Source organism: Lynx canadensis, chromosome X (assembly GCF_007474595.2).
Source record: "Lynx canadensis isolate LIC74 chromosome X, mLynCan4.pri.v2, whole genome shotgun sequence".
Classification (NCBI taxonomy): Eukaryota; Metazoa; Chordata; class Mammalia; order Carnivora; family Felidae; genus Lynx; species Lynx canadensis.
Window position 1 is genome coordinate 83,510,686 of NC_044321.2, and position 21,929 is coordinate 83,532,614.

Genomic DNA, 21,929 nt, shown 5'->3' on the forward strand with positions numbered 1-21,929 from the left:
ATCATTTCTAATAGCTTCTATTCTAAGAGACCTCTTTTAACTAAATGAAACCCAATAATGCCCCCTTCTCTGAATTCACAACACTTACTGTCTTTACCATTCATTGAGACACTAAATCTTACTTAATAGTTTCTCATGTAAATATTATTTCCCTGATTAAAATGTAAGCTCATTGAAAGGAAAAATCGGTGATTTATACTAATTTTTATGCCAATATAATGCAAACTACGTAGCAGTCCCACAATAAATATAATATACCCTAAGGAAGGAAAGAAAGAAGAAAGGAAAGGGAAGGGAAGGGAAGGCAAGGGAAGTCACAAGGCAAGGGAAAGGAAGCATCAGAAGGGTGATCAGAATGTGGTGAAGTTGTATCTTGTGACACCAATTGTATGTTATCACTTCATTAACAAATTTTTATTGGCTACCTCCTGAATAGCCAATACCATGATGTGATCTATGAGGGGAAAAAGGGAAGGGGAAAATATTACCTCCGCTTACAATCTAGATGGGAAGACCAGAGTAAATGCACACTAATAGAGGACAATGTAATAAAGGTCAGTAAGAAAAACAAGAGCCAAACAATCCAAAAGACCAACAATACCAACATGGTGCTAAACTAAGTAGCACTGTGTAATACTGGAATGGGGAAAGAAAACCTTTGGGATCCTTAGAAAATACCGTCCTTTCAGATTTCAAGTTGTTGTCCTTGTTCTTATTGTGTGTGTTTTTTTGTTTTTTTGTTTTTTTGTGGGTTTTTTTTTTTTTTTTTCCATTTATGCCTGGCATTAAAAAAGTACATGAGGAGTGCCTGGGTGGCTCAGTCCGTTAGGTGTCCGACTTCAGTCAGGTCATGATCTCATGGTTCACGAGTTCGAGCCTCACATCTGGCTCTCTGCTGTCAGCTCAGAGCCTGGAGCCTGCTTTGGATTCTGTCTCCCTCTCTCTGCCCCTCCCCCGCTCATTCTCTCTCTCTCTCTCTCTCTCTCTCTCTCTCTCAAAAATAAATAAAAACATTTTTAAAAAATGCATGAGAATGTAACAGAACAGAAAAATAGAAATAATTTGTGATGCTCAAAAGCAGAGCCTTTACCAATTGCTTGGTAAAGTAATGGCACATTGCAGATGCTGTATAAAATCGAAACTTTTGGAAACGCAGTGAGTTTGTGAATCCAGGCAAAGGGATTCACAACATATCTGATATAAAAATGACATTTTATGCTTTGTTGTATCAGTCATTTTCTTTTCCTGACTTTCTTCCTTTCTTCCTTTTTGCTGAGAATTTTTTTTCTTTAAATGAGGTAGACAGTCATGATGTATATTTTCTCCAGGAAGTAGAGCAATTAAAAACCTAGATAGAAAGAAAAAAAATGTTTTCCCTTTTTCACCTTCAAACAAATATTATCCATATGAAATTTATCTTTAAGATATGTCTTCAGAATTTCTCAAAATAAATAAAGCTTCCTTTCTGCGATTAAATGTTTTAAGAGAACAGGACCATCTAGTATATTTCACGTATATGTGTGATTGCCTGTGCATATTATTTGGGGGAATATGTCAGGAGGCTGAATACCAATCTCCTTTATAAATTGATTTTGAGGCCTTATTTTGTAACTTTCACAATGTGTGTGTATGTACACACATAAATATTGTGCATGCATATTCCTTATGTTAAAGAGTTATAGAGCTACAAGTAACATCCTTCAAATGTGCCCAGCTTGATCCAGGAATAAGAAAGAAAACACATAAATGTCAAAAGCAAGCCCTGGAGATTCCAGTGTCTTGAATGTGAGTTAGTCATCCTTTGACATTTGAGATGATGGCTGAAAATGAATGCTCAGATCTTTTGAAATCTTCAATCCAGAAAAATTTTGTGAAGTATTACAAACTCTTGTCAATATTTCTAGGGGTCAGTGGAAGACAGAGATTAGGTCTCCCTCTCCCCTACCAAAATGGAGAAGCAAAATTTAGTTTTTCTATTAGGACATTTATGTCCTCTCTAGGTGAATACTTCATAGGCTCAAATTCCACTTTTCTTTTATCTCCTTTAATCACTTCCCTTAGACTGTGAGAAAGGAAGGTTTAAACTGGAAATGAAGAGAGGATTTTCTTTGATATTTTGAATGAAGGTCATATTTAATATTCAATATTAACATGGAGTGTGTCTATATTAATTCAAGGACAAATTTATAAGTAGCTTGCCTTTGAAGCTGTATCAAATCTTGTCCATTTCAAAAAATGTTAGAAATAACTGAAATGGTGGAAAATCCTCATGTGGTTCTGAGAGAGAAGCTTCTTCAGTAGGACCATGCAAGATGAATTCTTTTCATTAGAACTTTATTTGCATACTTCCTACTGCTGTAAGCCACACATAAGGAAAGTAACATTATGCCATACCCCTGATCTACTGAGCCAATGATTCTCTTCCTAACAAGTGTCCATGTATTACTTTTCTGTCCTGAAAACAAAAATATATCTTGGGGTCAAAGCCAGGACTCAAGCACCAAGCACAAATATTTAGTCTGTCACAGTACAAATTCATAGGACATCTCATCTCTCCTACCATGCTACATCCTATCCCCTCATTCCAACCCATCCCGTGCTATATATGTATGTGTGTGTGTGTATTTCTTTAATTAAAAAATAAGCATTTATATTCTAATTCTGAAATTGTCTTCTTTACTTCCAATTACTTTGTAATTTTTGGTTTGTTGGCTTTATAATATTGTCCAGACAATGTTGCTCTTATGTTCCAGTGGACGTATTTGGCTGCAAAAGTGTTATGAATAAACTCATCTTATTTTGCAACTAATCTGTATTACTTCAATGTCAGGGTACAAAATAGAACACACTTTTTTTTTTTAATTTTTTTTTTCAAAGTTTATTTATTTTTGGGACAGACAGAGAGCATGAACGGGGGAGGGGCAGAGAGAGAGGGAGACACAGAATCGGAAACAGGCTCCAGGCTCTGAGCCATCAGCCCAGAGCCCGACGCGGGGCTCGAACTCACGGACCGCGAGATCGTGACCTGGCTGAAGTCGGACGCTTAACCGACTGAGCCACCCAGGCGCCCCGAAAATAGAACACACTTTTGATGGAGAGAATTGATTTACCATTTCAGCCATAAATCTGGGTCTTTGAAAAAGCATGAATCAGACAGTAGAATGTGTAGCAATGATATGTTTTCTTTTCTGATTTTAATTCCTCTAAAAATGATAACTGTTGATTAAGGAATTAAATCATTGGTATTAACATGGCATATCTGAAAGATGTACCAAAATTTCTCTCATCTTTGCAATTTTCAAGTTTTTGTCTTAGTTGAAATATTGGGAAGTTGACCTATGTCGTTAATTTTTTTGTACTCATTTTTTATCTTTTTAAAAATGTTTATTTATTTATTTTTTGTGTGTGTGTTTGGACGTTTTTTTTTTTAATATATGAAATTTATTGTCAAATTGGTTTCCATACAACACCCAGTGCTCATCCCAAAAGGTGCCCTCCTCAATACCCATCACCCACCCACCCCTCCCTCCCACCCCCCATCAACCCTCAGTTTGTTCTCAGTTTTTAAGAGTCTCTTATGGTTTGGCTCTCTCCCACTCTAACCTCTTTTTTTTTTCCTTCCCCTCCTCCATGGGTTTCTGTTAAGTTTCTCAGGATCCACATAAGAGTGAAACCATATGGTATCTGTCTTTGTATGGCTTATTTCACTTCGCATCACACTCTCCAGTTCCATCCACGTTGCTACAAAGGGCCATATTTCATTCTTTCTCACTGCCATGTAGTACTCCATTGTGTATATAAACCACAATTTCTTTATCCATTCATCAGTTGATGGACATTTAGGCTCTTTCCATAATTTGGCTATTGTTGAGAATGCTGCTATAACCATTGGGGTACAAGTGCCCCTATGCATCAGTACTCCTGTATCCCTTGGGTAAAAAAAATATGGAACGCTTCACGAATTTGTGTGTCATCCTTGCGCAGGGGCCATGCTAATCTTCTCTGTATCGTTCCAATTTTAGTATATGTGCTGCCGAAGCGAGCACTAAAAATGTTTATTTTGAGAGAGTATGTGTACCCATGAACAGGGGAGGGGCAGAAAGAGGGAAAGAGAGAATCCCAAGCAGGCTCTGCACTGTGAGGCCCAAACTCATGAGCCATGAGATCATTACCTGAGCCAAAATCAAAAGTTGAACCCTTAACTGACTAAACCACCAATGTGCACCCTCATTTTTTTTTATCTTTTTGTCATTGTAGAGGGAGTATGTGTAAAGAGAAGAAAGGAGTAAGAGTTCTACATATACGTGTTCCCATTATTTGTTTTTTGTTTGTTTTGGAATGGAGAGTATACGGATGAAAGTAAAAGAATCACCATACCTTAATAGTAAGTCTTCATATGACAGCCTATTTTTCTACTATTATTCAACGGAAGAAAGACAAAACATATTTATTGATTACCTGTTTTGTGTAAAGCAGTTCATCAGGTGTTCTGGGAAACCCAAAATGACTAAGCTATGGATATGTGTCTGCAAAGAGTGTATTGTCTAGTGGTTATCTCATTTTTTTTGTCTTTGAGTGCATGCCTTATCTTTGTTTTTGTTTTTTTTTTCTTGCAAGGTGAGGACCATAAGACCTAACCCATCACTCATTTGGGTGTCTGCTAATAAGTGGTACCTTGTTTTTTACTGGCCTTTATGACAATACCTTTAGTTCATGAGGCTCTTTGGTTTTCTCCTTCCCTTTAACAGAGTATATAGTTGACAAGTTTGGCAAAGGATATCATGGATTCCTCTATCTCTCAAATCAAAAGTTCTGAATTTAGCTGTACAGGAAGCACATTCTTTGTTCTAAAGAAAGCAACAACTCGCTGTCCAGAATGTTGTTTGTTCTATTTCTGACTTGCCCCAGACTCATGGATCACACATACATTATACATAACTTTCCACTAATATTCTTAACCATTAAAACAATTTTAGTGTTTTTTTTTTTAAATTTTGTACATAAAGTCAATTTCCTTGTCATATTTATAGGCCCTACAAAATTTATTATTACCCTTGCTAATGCAGCTGTGTTTGCACTTGGGTGCTCTCTCTCTCTTTTTACCTCTGCCTGTGCACACTCTTGCTCTCACTCTTGCTCTCACGCTTGCTGTCACTCTCACTCTTGCTCTTTCTCTCTTTCTGCCTCAATCATGCTATTCTTGACAAGACCATCAAGATATATATGGTTGTAGTAGGATGATGCTATCCATAATATCAACCTCAAAATATTAAGGGCATCCATATATATTCCTATATGTCCTTAATTTATTATGAGTCTATCATCTAGCAATTTGTTCTAAATTCTCCTTGAGCCTAATTGTATATTTTTATTTTAATACCAGTATATTTAACATTCAGTATTATATTAGTTTCAGGTGTACAATATAGTGATTCAACAATCCCATACAACACCCAGCACTCATCATGAGAAGTGTACTCCTTAATCTCCATCACCTATTTTATCCATCCCCCTGATTCACCTCCCCTCTGGTAACCAAGAAGTTGCCTCTCTATGGTTGAGTCTGTTTCTTGGTTTGCCTCTGTCTTTATTTTTTCCCTATGCTCTTTTGTTTTGTTTCCAAAATTCCACATATGAGTGAAACTTTATGGTTATTTGTCTTTGTCTCATGACTTATTTCACTTAGCATAATGTTCTTTAGCTCCATCCATGTTGTTGCAAATGGCAAGATTTCATTCTTTTTATGGCCATGTAACATTCCATTGTATATATATCACATCTTCTTTATCCATTCATTGATTGATGGCCACTTGGGCTGCTTCCATAATTTGGATATTGTAAATAATACTGCTATAGACATAGGGGTGCATGCATCCCTTTGAATTAGTTTTTCTTTTTTTGTATCTTGGGGGTAAATACTCAGTAGGACTATTACTGGTTCATAGGATAGTTTTATTTTTAACTTTTTGAGGAACCTCCATTGCAAGAGGGTTCCTTTCTCTCCACATCCACACCAACACTTGTTGTTTCTTGTGGGTTTTTTTTCCCCTTGTGTTTTTGATTTTAGCCATTCTGACAGGTGTGACGTGATATCTCATTGAAGTTTTGATTTGCATTTCCCTGATGATGACTGATATTCACATCTTTTTTAAACAGTTTTTTAAAGTTTATTTTGAGAGAGAGAGAGAGAGAGAGAGAGAGAGAGAGAAAATCCATGCAAGCGAGAGAGGAGCAGAGAGTGGGAGAGAGAGAATCCCAAGTAGGCCTCACACTGTCAACAAAGAGCACGATGGGTAGCTCAGTCACATGAACCGTGAGATCATGACCTGAGCCAAAATCAAGAGTTGCGTGCTTAACCAACTGAGCCACCCAGGCACCCCAATGTTCAGCATCCATTTATGCTTCTGTTGGCCATTTGAATGTCTTCTTTGGAAAAATGTCTCTTCATGTAATCTTCCCATTTCTTAAATGGAATATTTGTTTATTGGGTGTTTAGTATTATAAGTTCTTTATATATTTTGGATAATAATCCTGTATCAAATATACCATTTGCAAATATCTTCTCCTATTCCACAGATTGCATTTTAGTTTTGTTGATTGTTTTCTTCACAGTACAGAAGCTTTTTATTTTGATGTAGTCCCAGTAATTTATTTTTGCTTTTATTTCCTCTTGCTTCAGGAGATATATCTAGAAAAATATTGCTATGACTAACACCATCAGGAACATTATTGCCTGTATTCTCTTCCAGGATTTTTATGTTTTCAGGTATCACATTTATGTCTTTAATCCATTTTGATTTTATTTTTGTGTATAGTGTAAGAAAGTGGTTCAGTTTCATTCTTTTGCATGTAGCTGACCATTTGCTGGAGAGGCTGTCTTTTTCCCCTTGGATATTCTTTCCTGCTTTGTCAAATATTAATTGACCACATAATTGTGGGTTTATTTCTGGGTTTTCTAGTCTGTTCTTTTGACCTATTTATCTATTTTTGTGCCAGTACCATACTGTTTACATCACTACAGCTTTGTAATATAACATGAAGTCCAGAACTGTGATACCTCCAGCTTTGTTTTTCCTTTTCCAAAACTGCTTTGGCAATTCGGGGTCTTTTGTGGTTCCATATAAATTTTAGGATTGTTTGTTCTAGTTATGTGACAAAAACTTTTGGCATTTGATAGGGATTGCATTAAATGTGCAGATAGCCCATTTGGGTAGTATAGACATTTTAACAATATTTTTTTCTTTCAACCCATGGGCACGGAATGTCTTTCCATTTCTTTGTGTCCTTTTCAATTTCTTTCATAAGTGATCTCTAGTATTCAGAGTACAGATCTTTTACCTCTTTGGTTAAGCTTATTCCTAGGTATCTTATGGGTTTTGGTGAAATTGTATATGGAATCATTTTCTTAATTTCTCTTTGTGCTGCCTCATTATTAGTGATAGAAATGCAAGAGATCTGCACATTGATTTTGTATTCTGCAACTTTACTGAATTAATTTATCAGTTCCAGTAGTTTTTTGGTGGAGTCTTTCAGGTTTTCTAGACTATCATGTTATCTATAAATAGTGAAAGTTTTACTTCTTCCTTACTGATTTGGATGTCATATATGTATGTACGTATGTATGTTGTGGTTGTCTGATTTCTGTGGCTAGGATTCCTACTTCTGTGTTCAATAAAAGTGGTGAGAGTGGACATCCTTGTCTTGTTCCTGACCTTAGGGGAAAAGCTCTGTTTTTCCCCATTGACTGTGATGTTCGCTGTGGGGTTTTCATATATGTCTTTTGTTACACTGAAGTGTGTTCTCTCTAAACTTACTTTGTTGAAGGTTTTTACCATGAATGGATGTTGCACTTTGTCAAAGGGTTTTTCTGCATCTATTGAAATAATCATATGTCTTTATCCTTTATCTTATTGAAAGCACAATGGATTTTCAAACCTGGACCCTTGTCCTGAATGGTTATAACTTTCCTTAGATAAAAGGAAGTTTAATGAGCCCTTATTGTGTGTGTGTGTGTGTGTGTGTGTACAGTTTACCCACCTTTATACAGCAGTATGATGTACTGTTTTTCTCCTACCATATGAAAGAATAAAGCCAAACTATAAGAGCAAATCTGTTATATTTTTCTGGATAGATTTCTAAAATACTTGACTTTTTAAAATTATATCCACTGTAATACTATTTAAGATTATTTGTTTTTATGAAAACAACAAACAGTAAGATGTTTTCTTTCATTTTGAACAGATTAGAAGAGATTAATTTCACTGTTAATTGTTTAGTGAGTAACTGAAATAAAATATTCACTAGCTGAGCATGTTTATTGAATTTATTTTTTATCTCTTTCTTGTAGTTTTTTTTTCAAAATGGGTTTTTGCTTCTTTGAGCAAAGATGGGGTGCAAAATATAGGATAGTTTATAAACTTGCCCTGATTTAAAATCTAAAACAATGAAAACAACTTAGTTTTATGATTCAATTCAAATACCTGTAAAATTATCTAATATTGTTTGATATTTATTACACCTCACAAGTAGTTGATTTCTTTGTGATTTTACAATGTTTTCAACATTAGTGCCTAAATAAAAGTTATTTATTTTTGTGAATTATATAGATTTATAGATTTTAAAATACCTTAGGATTAAAAAAAAAAAGGGATCCTTCACCTTGTACAGGCAAGCAAAAAAAAAAAAAAAAAAGATTTCCCACATCAGTGAAGTGTCATTCAGTCCTCTTTCTGGGTTCCATCACTCCAGTTTTCCTAGGCTTCTGCACATGTACTAATTATCTTTGAAGGACAGGAAAGAGACAAACATTTTATATCAGCTATGTAGAGAAAAGCCTGGCTTATCCCATTCAAGAGCTAACCTTGGTTCCCAAAGGCAAATACTTCAGATTTCATTCCCAAAAGAAATAGACAAGCACCACATTGTCATTGTTTGCTGATTTTTTTTCTTTTCCTCCCAAAACCATTTTTCTAATTAAGCCTTTTGAGATAATCATACATCCACATGCAGTTGTAAGAAATACAGGCATACCTCATTTTATTGCCCTTCACTTTATTATGCTTTGCAGATATTGCATTTTAAAAAAACAAAGGTTTTTTCCAATTCTGCATCAAGCAAGTCTATCTACACCATTTTTCCAACAGCATTTGCTCACTTTGTGTCTCTGTGTCACATTTTGGTAATTCTCACAATACTTCAAAGTTTTTCATTATTATTAATTTTGTTATGGTGATATGTGTTTAGTGATTATGTCTTGCTGAAATTCAGGGGGAGGATTAACATTTTTTAACAGTGTAGCATTTTTAAATTAAGGTATATATTTTTTTAGACATAATGCTCTTATGCACTTAATAGACTATTGTAAAAATAATTTTCATGTCCACTGGGAAACCAAAAATTTCATTTGGCTCATTATATCACAATATTCATTTCATTGTGGTAGCTGGGACTAAACCTTCAATATCTCTGAGGTATGCTTGTAATACAGACAAATCCTATGTACTCTTTACCCAGTTTTTCCTAATGGTAAGCTCTTGCAGAAATGTAGTGCAATATCACAACTAGGATACTGACATTGATAGTCACGATGCAGACCAGTCCTATCACCACAAAATTCCTTCACATTGACCTTTTATAGAAGTACCCACTTCCCTCCCATTCCCTCCTTAACACTTGTCAACTGCTAAACTGCTCTACATTTCAGTAATAATGTCATTTAGAGAATGTTACATACATAGAATCATATAGTATAAAACCTTTTCTGATTGGCTTTTTTCATTCAGCATAATGTCCTGGATGTTCAACCAGGTTGCATGTTAATAATTTTTTTTCTTTCTTATTGTTGAGTAACAACAGTCCATGGTATGGATGCAACAAAATTTGTTTAACCATTATCCATCAGCATTGTTTTCAGGTTTTGGCTGTTGTGAATACAGTGGACATAAACATTTGTGAATACAGTGTACATAAACATTCATGTACATGTCTTTGTATATGTGTAGGAATGTAAGTCTTCATTTATATGGGACATAAATGCCCATGAATACAATTGTTGAGTCATATGGTATTTGCATATTTAATTTTTAAAGATACTGTCCACTGTTCCAGAGTGGGTGAACCATTTTACATTCCCATCAGTGATGTATGAATCAAGTTTCTCTACATCCTTCTCAGCACTTAATGTTGTTACTATTTTTTTGTAGTCATTAGTCAACTATGTAGTAACATCTCATTGTAGTTTTAATTAGCATTTCCCTAATGATGTTAAATACGTTTTTATGTGCTTATTAGTCATCTGTACATCCTCCTTGGTGAAAAGTCTCTTCATGTCTTTTGCCCATTTTCTAATTTATTGCTTGGTTTTCTTACTGGACAACTTTGAAATACTATTTTAATTACTACATAATATTCTAGATACTATTACTTTGATTTGATTTGATTTGATTTGATACTGTTTCTTTTCCAGATATGTGGTTTGTACATATTTTCTCCCACTCTTTAGATGGGGGCCATATATGACTTCCATACCTTCAAGATACTGTGGTTTTTCAGTCCTTACCAAGGTCACTTTTGGTAGATTTAATTTGTTGACTGCTTTTCATCCTTTTAACAGGGTATTTCAAAGAGAAAACCTTGTAATTATGATGAAATCCAATTTATCCATTTTTCTTTTTCTGGATTATGCTTTTGGTATTAAGTGAAAGAACTCTTTGCCTAGTCCTGGATTCCAAAGATTTTCCTCAATGCTTTTTCTTCCAAAAAGTTTTATAGTTATACATTTTAAATTTAAATTAATCTGTTTTGAGTTAATTGTATTATATAAATTGTGAGACTTATTTCAAGTTTCATTATTTTTGCTTAAGGATATCCCATTATTCCAGCACCATTTGTTGAAAAGTCTAGCTTTCCTCCATTGCCTTGCTTTTACATTTTTGTAAAAAATCAATTGGATATATTTGTGTTGGTCATTTCTAGATTTCCTGTTCTGTTGATCTGTTGTCTATCTCTCCATCAGTACCACACAGCCTTGATGACTGTAGCTGTATAATAAATCTTGAAACCATACAGACTAATTCCTCCCACTTTGTTTTTTTGTTGTTGTTGTTTGTTTGTTTCCAATATTGCTTTAGCTATTCAAGGTCTTTTGCCTTTTCATATAAATTTAGAATAATCTTGTTTATATGTAAAAAAAGTCTTGCTGGAATTTTGATAAGATTGAATTAAAACTTTATATAAATTTGTGGAGAAATGACATCTTTACTGTGTTGAATCTGTTTTGTGTGTTTCTCCATTTATTCACATCTTCTTTTTAGATTTATCTCTTCAGAGTTCTGTAGTTTTTAGCACACTAGTCTTGTACATGATTTGATAGATTTAGGCATTTAACTTTTTTAATGATTATAAATGACATTGTATTTTTATTTATTTGTTTTTTTTTTATTTTTGTTTCCATATTTTTAGTTTTGATATCCATGGTTTCATGATATCTAATAGAAATACAATTGATTCTTTTTTTCTGAAATACAGTTGCTTCTTGAATCTTTATATTATATCTTGAAACCTTGCTGAACTTATAAGCTTTAGTGGGGATTCCTTTCTATAGGCTATTTGGGATTTTTTTACATAGACATCATGCCATCTTGCAAAAAAGGACAGTTTTATTTCTTTCTTTCCAAAATGCATGCCATTTATTTCTTTTTATACCTTATTGCACAACTAGAATTTCCAGCAATAGATTGAATAAAAGTAGTAATATTCACCTAGTAAATAATGCATCATTTTACTCTGCTTTCAAATTTTTATCTTTTAAAAAAATGTTTATTGGCCATTTGGAGTTTATCTTTTGTGGAGTTTCTTTTGTAAAATTTTATTCAAGACTTTCTTGCTATTTTTTCTATTAAGATGGCTCTTTTTAAAAAATCTATTTGTAGGATGTGTGTGTGTGTGTGTGTGTGTGTATGTGTGTTTACATATTTTGGATATAAATCCTTTGTTCAATATATGTATTTCTAATTTAATTTAATTTTTATTGTTTTTTTTTAAATTTAAATACAAGTTAGTTAACATATTTGGTAATGGTTTCAGGAGTAGAATTTAGTGATTCATCACTTACATATAACACCCAGGGTGCATCCCAACAAATGCCCTCCTTAATGCCCATCACCCATTTAGCCCATCCACCTAAATGCCACCCCTCTAGCAACCCTCAGTTTGTTCTCTGTATTTAATATTATCTTATGGTTTGCCTCCCTCTCTGTTTTTATTTTATTTTTCCTTCCCTTCTCTTATGTTCATCGATTTTGTTTCTTAAATTCCAGATATGAGTAAAATCATATGATATTTGTCTTGCTCTGACTGACTTTCAAAATTTTATCTTTGTGTTTAGTTTTTAGGAGTTTAAATATAATGTCTTGGTATGGATTTCTTTTTTTATGTTTATCATGTTTGGAGTTCATTCAACTTCTTTTTTTAATTTAAATTCTAGTTTGTTAACTTACAGTATAGTATTGGTTTTAGGAGTAGAATTCAGTGATTCATCACTTACATACAACACCCAGTGCTTATCACAACAAGTGCCCTTCTTACTGCCCATCACCCATTTAGCCCATCCCCCAACCACCTCCCTCCATCAACCCTCAGTTTGTTCTCTGTATTTAAGAGTGTCTTATGGTTTAAGGCTATCATTTCAAGGAAAACAAATGACAGTTTTCATTGACAATGATAACATTCAAACTTGCATGCAAACATTAAAATTAAATTCTCTGCTGTAAGCCTGACAACCTCTTCAGACATAGAGACTTGTGAGATCATTCAACTTCTTGAATCTGTACGTTGATGTCATATTCCATTTCTGAGACATTTTCTTAGACATTGAGCACATTTTCAGTCCTGTCTTTATTTTCCTCTCTTCTTGGAACTCCAGTGACATAAATGTTGCATCCTTTGTTTTAGTCCCTCAGGTCCCACAAGCTCTGTTAATTTTTTCCAGTCTATTTGCCCTGTATTGTTCATAATTGGTTATTTTTCTTGTTTTATTTCCATTTCACTGATTATTTGCTCTGTCCCCTCCATTCTGCTCTTGAGGCCAACCACTGGGCTTCTTATTTTGGTTATTGTATTTTTTCAGTTCTAAAATTTCCATTTGATTCTTCTTTATATTTTCTAATTCTTTGCTCACACTGTTCTTTGCTAAAGCTTCCTATTTTTTTTTTCATTTGATTCAAGTGTGTTCATAATAGTTTGCCGAAGCCTTTTGTATCATGGTGGGGCATCCTCCCAATATTGCCTGTTGAAGGTAGAAGACTAGGTTCACTACTCAGTTTCCACTGACATTCAAAATGAGGATCTCCTCACTACTGCTGTATGGGTGGGAGTTCCATGTCCTTCCATGTTCTCCACTGACACCATGGTGTGAGTGACCTCATTATCACGTGGTAGAGGTGAAAGGCTTCCTCTGAGAGCAACTCTGTGGAAAGTTTGAGGGGTGCCTCATCACAGCTGGGTAAATTTAGAAGTCCAGATGCCTCACATGGTGTCTACTGACACCACAAAGGGAAGCGAGGAGGGTGGACCTTATTACAGCTGGTGGAAATGAAAGTCTTGGATTCTTACTTGACCTTCTTTGATGTCACCCTGATGGGGGTATTAGGGTACCTTGTTATAGCATCCTGAGAATAGATGTATAAATTCCCCTATCAGCCTTGTCTGACATGAGTATGTGTGGGGCCATAATTTTTTGTGTGATGTTTAGCTAGAGTAGGGTGATTATTTCCTAAAATTTTTCTATTTTCCTAGGCTGCCCTTTTCCTGGTCCTTTAGCTAGAGAGAGCAAGTCTTTGTTGGACTTTTTTGTTTGTGCTTATTGATATTTCTAAGTTGCTGGCTTGTTAAGTAACAAATCTGGAATATGTGAAACACAAAGAAAACACAAAACACTCACCATCATGTCATTCTTTGCATCCTGAGATCCCTAGCCTGTATTATTCTTTCTGCCTTTTAAGAGTCTTCTTCTGTTTGTTTTATATATAATATCCAGAGCTTAGTTGTACTTAACAGAATGAAAAGTAAAAAGTACATCTGTTCTATCTTCTCAGAAGCAGAAGTCTAATCAAGCAATTTTTTTAAATAAAAATTGTGTCCACCTGGGTACCCTTCCCCATTGGTCAAAGATAATGACCCCTTTCAATATCACACAAACATAATAGGCCAAACTATACTACAAAGAGACCACAGAGAATTGTATTTTCCTTGATGGTGTTAGGCTCATTAGAATCCACTTAGGAATTTCTCAGACGTTAGCAAGATGGGGCCAACCAAAACAATGGAGAAGAAAAGCATTCCCTGGTACCCAAAGACTACCACTTTGGCCAAAAGGAATTTCTATCACTTGAACATCTACATCACTGAAGGGATCTTTTAAAGATTACTGCTACAAATCTTGGGAAATTTGTTTTACTATTAGATTCTGCTTGGTACCATATTACAAGGGCTGCCACCCAAGACACAAGAAATGTTAGATGAATGGCCTCCTAAGTAATTACATATCACCAATTGAATAAGTAACTAAATAGCACCTTGTCAAAACTAGATAATAATTATGTGTATTTTTCATTTCCCTCAACTAGTGCTATTATATAAGAAAAACAGCAAGATACTAAGTCATAATGCTTTGGTGACTACATATTTATTTACTAAATAACCAGGTGGGACATAAAATTCTATTCTTAAATAATATTTGACAAGGTAATCAGTAATTTTATTATTTTTTGCTATGTAAAGCAAACCTTCCATTTTTTAAAGTTTGAAATGTCTCTTGGGGTTATTATTATTGTTGTTTTAGTTATTACAGTTCTTTATTAATGAAACTTGTGTTTCATAAAGAGGCACTTTACTCAATGATTGAATAATATAAATAATTTAGTATAGTTTCTATCTTCTAGTCTCCAGTTCTGTGCATTGAAGGTTTTTAAGGTCGATAATTTAAATTACGAGGGAAAATTGTCACTGAACACTGCCAGATCAAAGAAAATGTCACCAATTTAACAGCTCTGGAAAAATCACTCCTGTTTGTATTAAATGTAAATATTGGATCTCATAAGATAAGTAAAACCTGCTTAACTTTGTACAATGATTTTATTCACTAAACATCTATATGTACTGCACATTTCCAAACTCATAAAACTTCCTCCATTTGTATTATTTAAGCTTCTATAATTTCCCCCACTCCTTATCACCAGGCTCTAAAACAAGAAAATACAAATACCTGGGTTAAATTACAGACAATATTAATAGTCTGATTCTAAGAAAGTAAGGAAAGTATTTTTTCCGTGTAGTCCTTTTTTTCAATACAAGCAGTCTAATATCAGGCAGATAGCGTTGTTGGCACACAAGGTCAAGGTTTCTCAATCTCAGTTACTGTTGACATTTAGGGCCAGAAAATTATCTGATGGTAGACAGGGCTGTCCTGGGTTGTTTCAAAGCCTCTACCAGCTAAATGTCAGTAGTACTTTCCATTATTTATAACAATTCAAAATGGCTCCAGATATTGCCAGATGTCCCTTGAGGGACAAAATTACCCTAGTACTGTGTAAGTGCACATACTCTCTGAGAGGTTTAAATGGAAGTTAAAAAATAACGTTCTCAGGGCACCTGGGTGGCTCAGTCAGTTGTGTCCGACTTCTGCTCAGGTTATGATCTTGCAGTTCATGAGTTCAAGCTCCACATCAGGCTCTGTGCTGGCAGCTCAGAGCCTAGAGCCTGCTTCCACTTCTGTGTCTCCCTGTCTCTCTGCCCCTCCCCCACTCATGCTCTTGTCTCTCTCTTTGTCTCTCAAAAATAATAAAAATAAATTTTTAAAAAATTAAAAAAAATAATGTTCTCATGCAGATTGCAGTATAGTCAAACTTTACTAACATAGCATAGTCTATTAGGAAAGTGAAGCTATTACAATTTCCTAAGAGGAAAGCGGAATCCTCTACCCTCTACTAGTGGAATAGAAATTAGGAGTACATCATCTATGGAAGCTCTGATTCCTTACCTGATATCAAAATTATGGATCCATTATCTTCTTATTTGTGACCCAAACCAAAAGATGTCCATAAGTATATAGGGAATAGAGGTGGACAATATAAGGAAAGACGATAAACACAAATACTAAATATTTGTATATTGTGATATATATATGTATATATATATATATATATATATATATATATCTCACAACTTGTACTTTTGGGGATGACCACTGGGTGTTATATGTAAGTGATGAATCACTAAATCCTACCCCTGAAATTAATATTACACTACGTGTTAACTATAATTTAAATAAAAACTTGAAACAAAAAATAAAAATAAATTTACAAAACAAATTCTACATAGATACTTTAATCTGTAAAATTTAGTACTGTCAGGATACATGGGTAATAGATGAACAATAGACTTAATGAAAGTAGGCGATAACAACCCACATTTTATAGAAAGACCTGGAGCTTATAACTGCACTTCAGGTTATGGAATCAACTACCATTTATTTCCTTGTCTTTTCCTGTCTTCTAAATAGCTCATACTAGGAGTCAATAGCCACAGCGATAGGAATGAGATCAAGAATCTTCAACACTTTACACACACACACTAACATACACACAATCCATGCAGAGGGACCTAAGAAAATATGCAGCCTTACCAAATACCAACAACTATAATAAGTCTTCTTTTGCAAACCAAAAGGTAATGAAAGTTTATTTAGTTTCATATAACTAAAGTAGACAATATAATAATTTTCTCTATGCTAATGAGAAGAAACATTAGTTTTAAAATATCCATACACAACCAGGAAAAGTGGAAATGAGGCATAAAGGGAGTAAAACATGATTTGGTTAGGGGATAAATTGCATCCTGCAAATTTTCAAGAAATGGCTTCCAGAAAAGTTTGTCTTGTTTTACTAGCATGTGATAGCCAAAGTCATTTCTTAATTCCTCTTCACAGCTTCTGATTCTCTAGACTTGTTTGCTAGAGGGAATCATAGTGGAAAATGAATGTGAATGCAAGTCAAACACTTTTATAAATCCTTTTTAAATCATAAAGTTCCTTCATATAACATATTGAATCTGTGATCTAACCTTAGAAATGTATTCAAAAGTTAAATATACTGTTAAAAGATAACAAAGTAAAAAAAATGACTTTCTTATAGATAAAAATAAACATACGTTAAAGTTTTATTTTACTCCCATGATATGAATAAACCAAGCATATATTATAACTGGCTCAACAGAAAAGTCAAAAAAGCAAACATTTTTATAGGGTAAAAGAATGGTGATGTGAATTGCAAATGGAGACAAAATTGGTTTTTCTCAGGGGATATGGGGGAGTCAGTTAAATTTCTATCAGACAGGCCTGATTTCTTTATTACAATTCTACCTTCCTTTGACCAAAAACAATCTCAAAGAAAGATTATCTTCATCAGAAAATATGATTTGCCTCATTAGATTTGACCTGATTATTTACATAGGTGCAGCAAGTGTGTTAATTTGCCATATGGTCTTCTGAAGTTTCCTTTGATAGAAATTTTCATGAGTAATATAAGATTGGACTTTTATAAGCCTCTTATTATTTGCAGTCCTGAGGCTAGGAAGCAAGCCAGATTTTACCTGTAGTACCTATACATTTATTTTTTTGACTTAACTATTATTTTATTTCTCTTTTTATTTTTATTTATTTCTTTTTTTATTAACTTGTTTTATTTTTTTTTTTAATTTACATCCAAATTAGTTAGCAAATAGTGCAACAATGATTTCAGGAGTAGATTCCTTAGCACCACTTACCCATTTAGCCCATCCCCCCTCCAACAACCTCTCCCATAACCCTCAGTTTGTTGTCCATATTTATGAGTCTCTTCTGTTTTCCCCCTCCCTGTTTTTAGATTATTTTTGTTTCTCTTCCCTTATGTTCATCTGTTTTGTCTCTTAAAGTCCTCATATGAGTGAAGTCATATGATTTTTGCCTTTCTCTGACTGAATAATGTCACTTAGCATAATACCCTCCAGTTCCATCCAGGTAGTTGCAAATGGCAAGATTTCATTCTTTTTGATTGCCGAGTAATACTCCATTGTATATATATACCACTTCTTCTTTATCCATTCATCCATTGATGGACATTTGGGCTCTTTCCATACTTTGGCTATTGTTGATAGTGCTGCCATAAACATGGGGGTGTGTGTGTCCCTTTGAAACAGCACACCTGTATCCCTTGGATAAATGCCTGGTAGTGCAATTGCTGGGTCATAGGGTAGTTCTATTTTTATTTTTTTTTGAGGAACCTCCATCCTGTTTTCCAGAGTGCCTTCACCAGCTTGCATTTCCCACCAACAATGCAAAATAGATCCTCTTTCTCCACATCCTCACCAACATCTGTTGTTGCCTGAGTTGTTAATGTTAGCCATTCTGACAGGTGTGATACAGGTGCCATTCTACAGGTATGTCACTGTAGTTTTGATTTCTTTTTCCCTGATAATGAGTGATGTTGAGCATTTTCTCATGTGTTGTTGGCCATCTGGATATTTTCCTTGGAGAAGTGTCTATTCATGTCGTTTGCCCATTTCTTCACTAGATTACTTGTTTTTTGGGTGTTGAGTTTGATAAGTTCTTTATAGATTTTGGATACTAACCCTTTACCTGATATGTCATTTGAAAATATCTTCTCCCGATATGTCCATTGCCTTTTAGTTTTGCTGATTGTTTCCTTCACTGTGCAGAAGCTTTTTATTTTGATAAGGTCCCAGTAGTTCATTTTTGCTTTTGTTTCCCTTGCCTCCAGAGACGTGTTGAGTAAGAAGTTGCTGTGGTCAAGATCAAAGAGGTTTTTGCCTGCTTTCTCCTCGAGGATTTTGATGGCTTCCTATATTACATTTAGGTGTTTCATCCATTTTGAGTTTATTTTTGTGTATAGTGTAAGAAAGTGGACCAGGTTCATTCTTCTGCATGTCACTGTCCAGTTTTCCCAGCACCACTTACTGAAGAGACTGTCTTTATTCCATTGGATATTCTTTCCTGCTTTGTCAAAGATTAGTTGGCCATACGTTTGAGGGTCTATTTCTGGATTCTTGTTCTGTTCCATTGATCTGAAAGCCTATTCTTATGCCAGTACCATACTGTCTTGATGGTTACAACTTTGTAGTATAGCTTGAAGTGTGGGATTGTGATGCCTTCTGCTTTGCTTTTCATTTTCAAGATTGCTTTGGCTGTTCGGGGTCTATTCTGGTTCCCCCGAACCATACAAATTTTAGGATTATTTGTTCTAGCTCTGTGAAGAATGCTGGTGTTATTTTGATAGGGACTTCATTAAATATGTAGATTTCTTTGGGTAGTATTGACATTTTAACAATATTTGTTGTTTCTATCCAGGAGCATGGAATTTTTTTTTCCATTTTTTTGTGTCTTCTTCGATTTCTCTCATAAGTTTCCCATGGTTTCAGCGTATAGATTTTTCACCTCTTTGGTTAGATTTATTCCTAGGTATTTTATGGTTTTTGGTGCAACTGTAAATGGGATCGATTACTTGATTTCTCTTTCTGATGCTTCATTGTTGGTGTATAGGAATGCAACCAATTTCTGTGCATTGATTTATATCCTGCAACTTTGCTGAATTCATTAATCCATTCTAGCAGTTTTTTGGTGGAATCTTTTGGGTTTTCCATATAGAGTACCATGTCATCTGCGAAGAGTGTAAGTTTTACCTCCTAGCGGCTGATTTGGATGCCTTTTATTTCTTTGCGTAGTCTGATTGCAGAGGCTAAGACTTCAAATACTATGTTAAATAACAGTGGCGAGAGTGGACATCCCTGGCTTTCCTTAGGGGGAAAACTCTCAGTTTTTCCCCATTGAGGATGATATTAATGTTGGGTCGTTCATATATGGCTTTTATGATCTTGAGGTATGATCCTTCTATCCCTACTTTCTTGAGGGTTTTTACCAAGAAAGGATGCTGTATTTTGTCAAATGCTTTCTCTGCATCTATTGAGAGGATCATATGGTTCTTGTCCTTTCTTTTTTTGATGTGATGAATCATGTTAATTGTTTTGTGATATTGAACCAGCCCTGCATCCCAGGTATAAATCACGCTTGGTTGTGGTAAATAATTTTTTTAAGGTATTGTTGGATCTGGTTGGCTAATATCTGGTTGAGGATTTTTGCATCCATGTTCATCAGGGAAATTGGTCTATAGTTCTCTTTTTTAGTGGGGTCTCTGGTTTTGGAATCAAGTTGTTGCTGGCTTCATAGAAAGAATTTGGAAGTTTTTTTTTTTTTCCATTTCTATTTTTTGGAACAGCTTCAAGAGAATAGGTGTTAACTCTTTCTTAAATATTTGGTAGAATTCCCCTGGAAAGCCATCTGGCCCTGGACTCTTGTTTTTTGGCAGATTTTCGATTACTAATTCAATTCCCTTACTGGTTATGGGTCTGTTCAAATTTTCTATTTCTTCCTGTTTCAGTTTTGGTAGTGTATATGTTTCTAGGAATTTGTCCATTTCTTCCAGATTGCCCATTTTATTGGCATATAATTGCTCATAATATTCTCTTATTATTGTTTTTATTTCTGCTGCTGTGTTGGTTATGATCTCTCCTCTTTCATTCTTGATTTTATTTATTTGGGTCCTTTCCTTTTTCTTTTTGATCAAACTGGCTAGTGGTTTATCAATTTTTTTCAGTCTTTCAAAGAACCAGCTTCTGGTTTTATTAATCTGTTCTACTATTTTTGGGGGTTTTGATTAGCATTAATTTCTGCTCTAATCTTTATTATTTCCTGTGTTCTGCTGGTTTGGGGTTTTATTTGCTGTTCTTTTTCCAGCTCCTTAAGGTGTAAGGTTAGGTTGTGTATCTGAGATCTTTCTTTCTTCATTAGGAAGGCCTGGATTGCTATAAACTTTCCTGTTATGACCGTCTTTTCTGCGTCCCAGAGGTTTTGGGTTGTGGTGTTATCATTTTCATTGACTTCCATATACTTTTTAATTTCCCCTTTAACTTCTTGGTTAGCCCATTCATTCTTTAGTAGGATGTTTTTCAGTCTCCAAGTATTTGTTACCTTTCCAAATTTTTTCTTGTGGTTGATTTCAAGTTTCATAGCATTGTGGTCTGAAAATATGCACGGTATGATCTCGATCTTTTTGTACTTACTTTTTGTACTTACTGATTTGTGTCCCAGCATATGCTCTATTCTGGAGAACATTCCGTGTGCACTGGAGAAGAATGTATATTCTGCTGCTCTAGGATGAAATGTTCTGAATATATCTGTTAAGTCTATGTGGTCCAGGGTGCCATTCAAAGCCATTGTTTCCTTGTTGATTTTTTGAGTAGATGATCTGCCCATTGCTATGTGTGGGGTTTTGATGTCTCCTACTATTATGGTATTACTATTGAGGAGTTTATGTTTGTGATTAATTGATTTATATATTTGAGTGCTCTCACATTTGGCGTATAAATGTTTACAATTGTTAGGTCTTCTTGGTGGATAGACCCCTTGATTATGATATAATGCCCTTCTTCGTCTCTTGATACGGTCTTTATTTTAAAGCCCAGATTGTCTGATATAAGTATAGCTACTCTGGCTTTCTTCTGTTGACCATTAGCATGATAGATGGTTCTCCATCCCCTTATTTTCAATCTGAAGGTGTCGTTAGGTCTAAAGTGGGTCTCTTGTAGATAGCATATATATGGATCTTGTTTTCTTATCCATTCTGTTACCCTATGTCTTTTGATTGGAGCATTGAGTCCATTGACATTTAGAGTTAGTACTGAAAGATATGACTTTATTGCCATTATGATGCTTGTAGTTGGAGTTTCTGGTGGTGCTCTCCGGTCCCTTATAATCTTTGTTGCTTTTGGTATATGTATATGTATATATACACATGTATATGTGTATATATATATATATATAT

At 34.6% G+C, this 21,929-nt stretch overlaps 1 protein-coding gene and 1 non-coding gene across 2 annotated transcripts in view; one reads left to right on the forward strand and one right to left on the reverse strand.

Moving 5' to 3' along the window:
* Positions 1–21,929, forward strand: part of IL1RAPL2 (interleukin 1 receptor accessory protein like 2) — a 626,232-nt gene that overhangs the window by 491,928 nt on the left and 112,375 nt on the right. The gene's annotated exons all lie outside the window — the stretch shown is intronic.
* LOC115508017 lies at positions 3,940–4,046 on the reverse strand. The gene has a single exon (XR_003966906.1). It is a non-coding gene; the product is annotated as a U6 spliceosomal RNA (small nuclear RNA).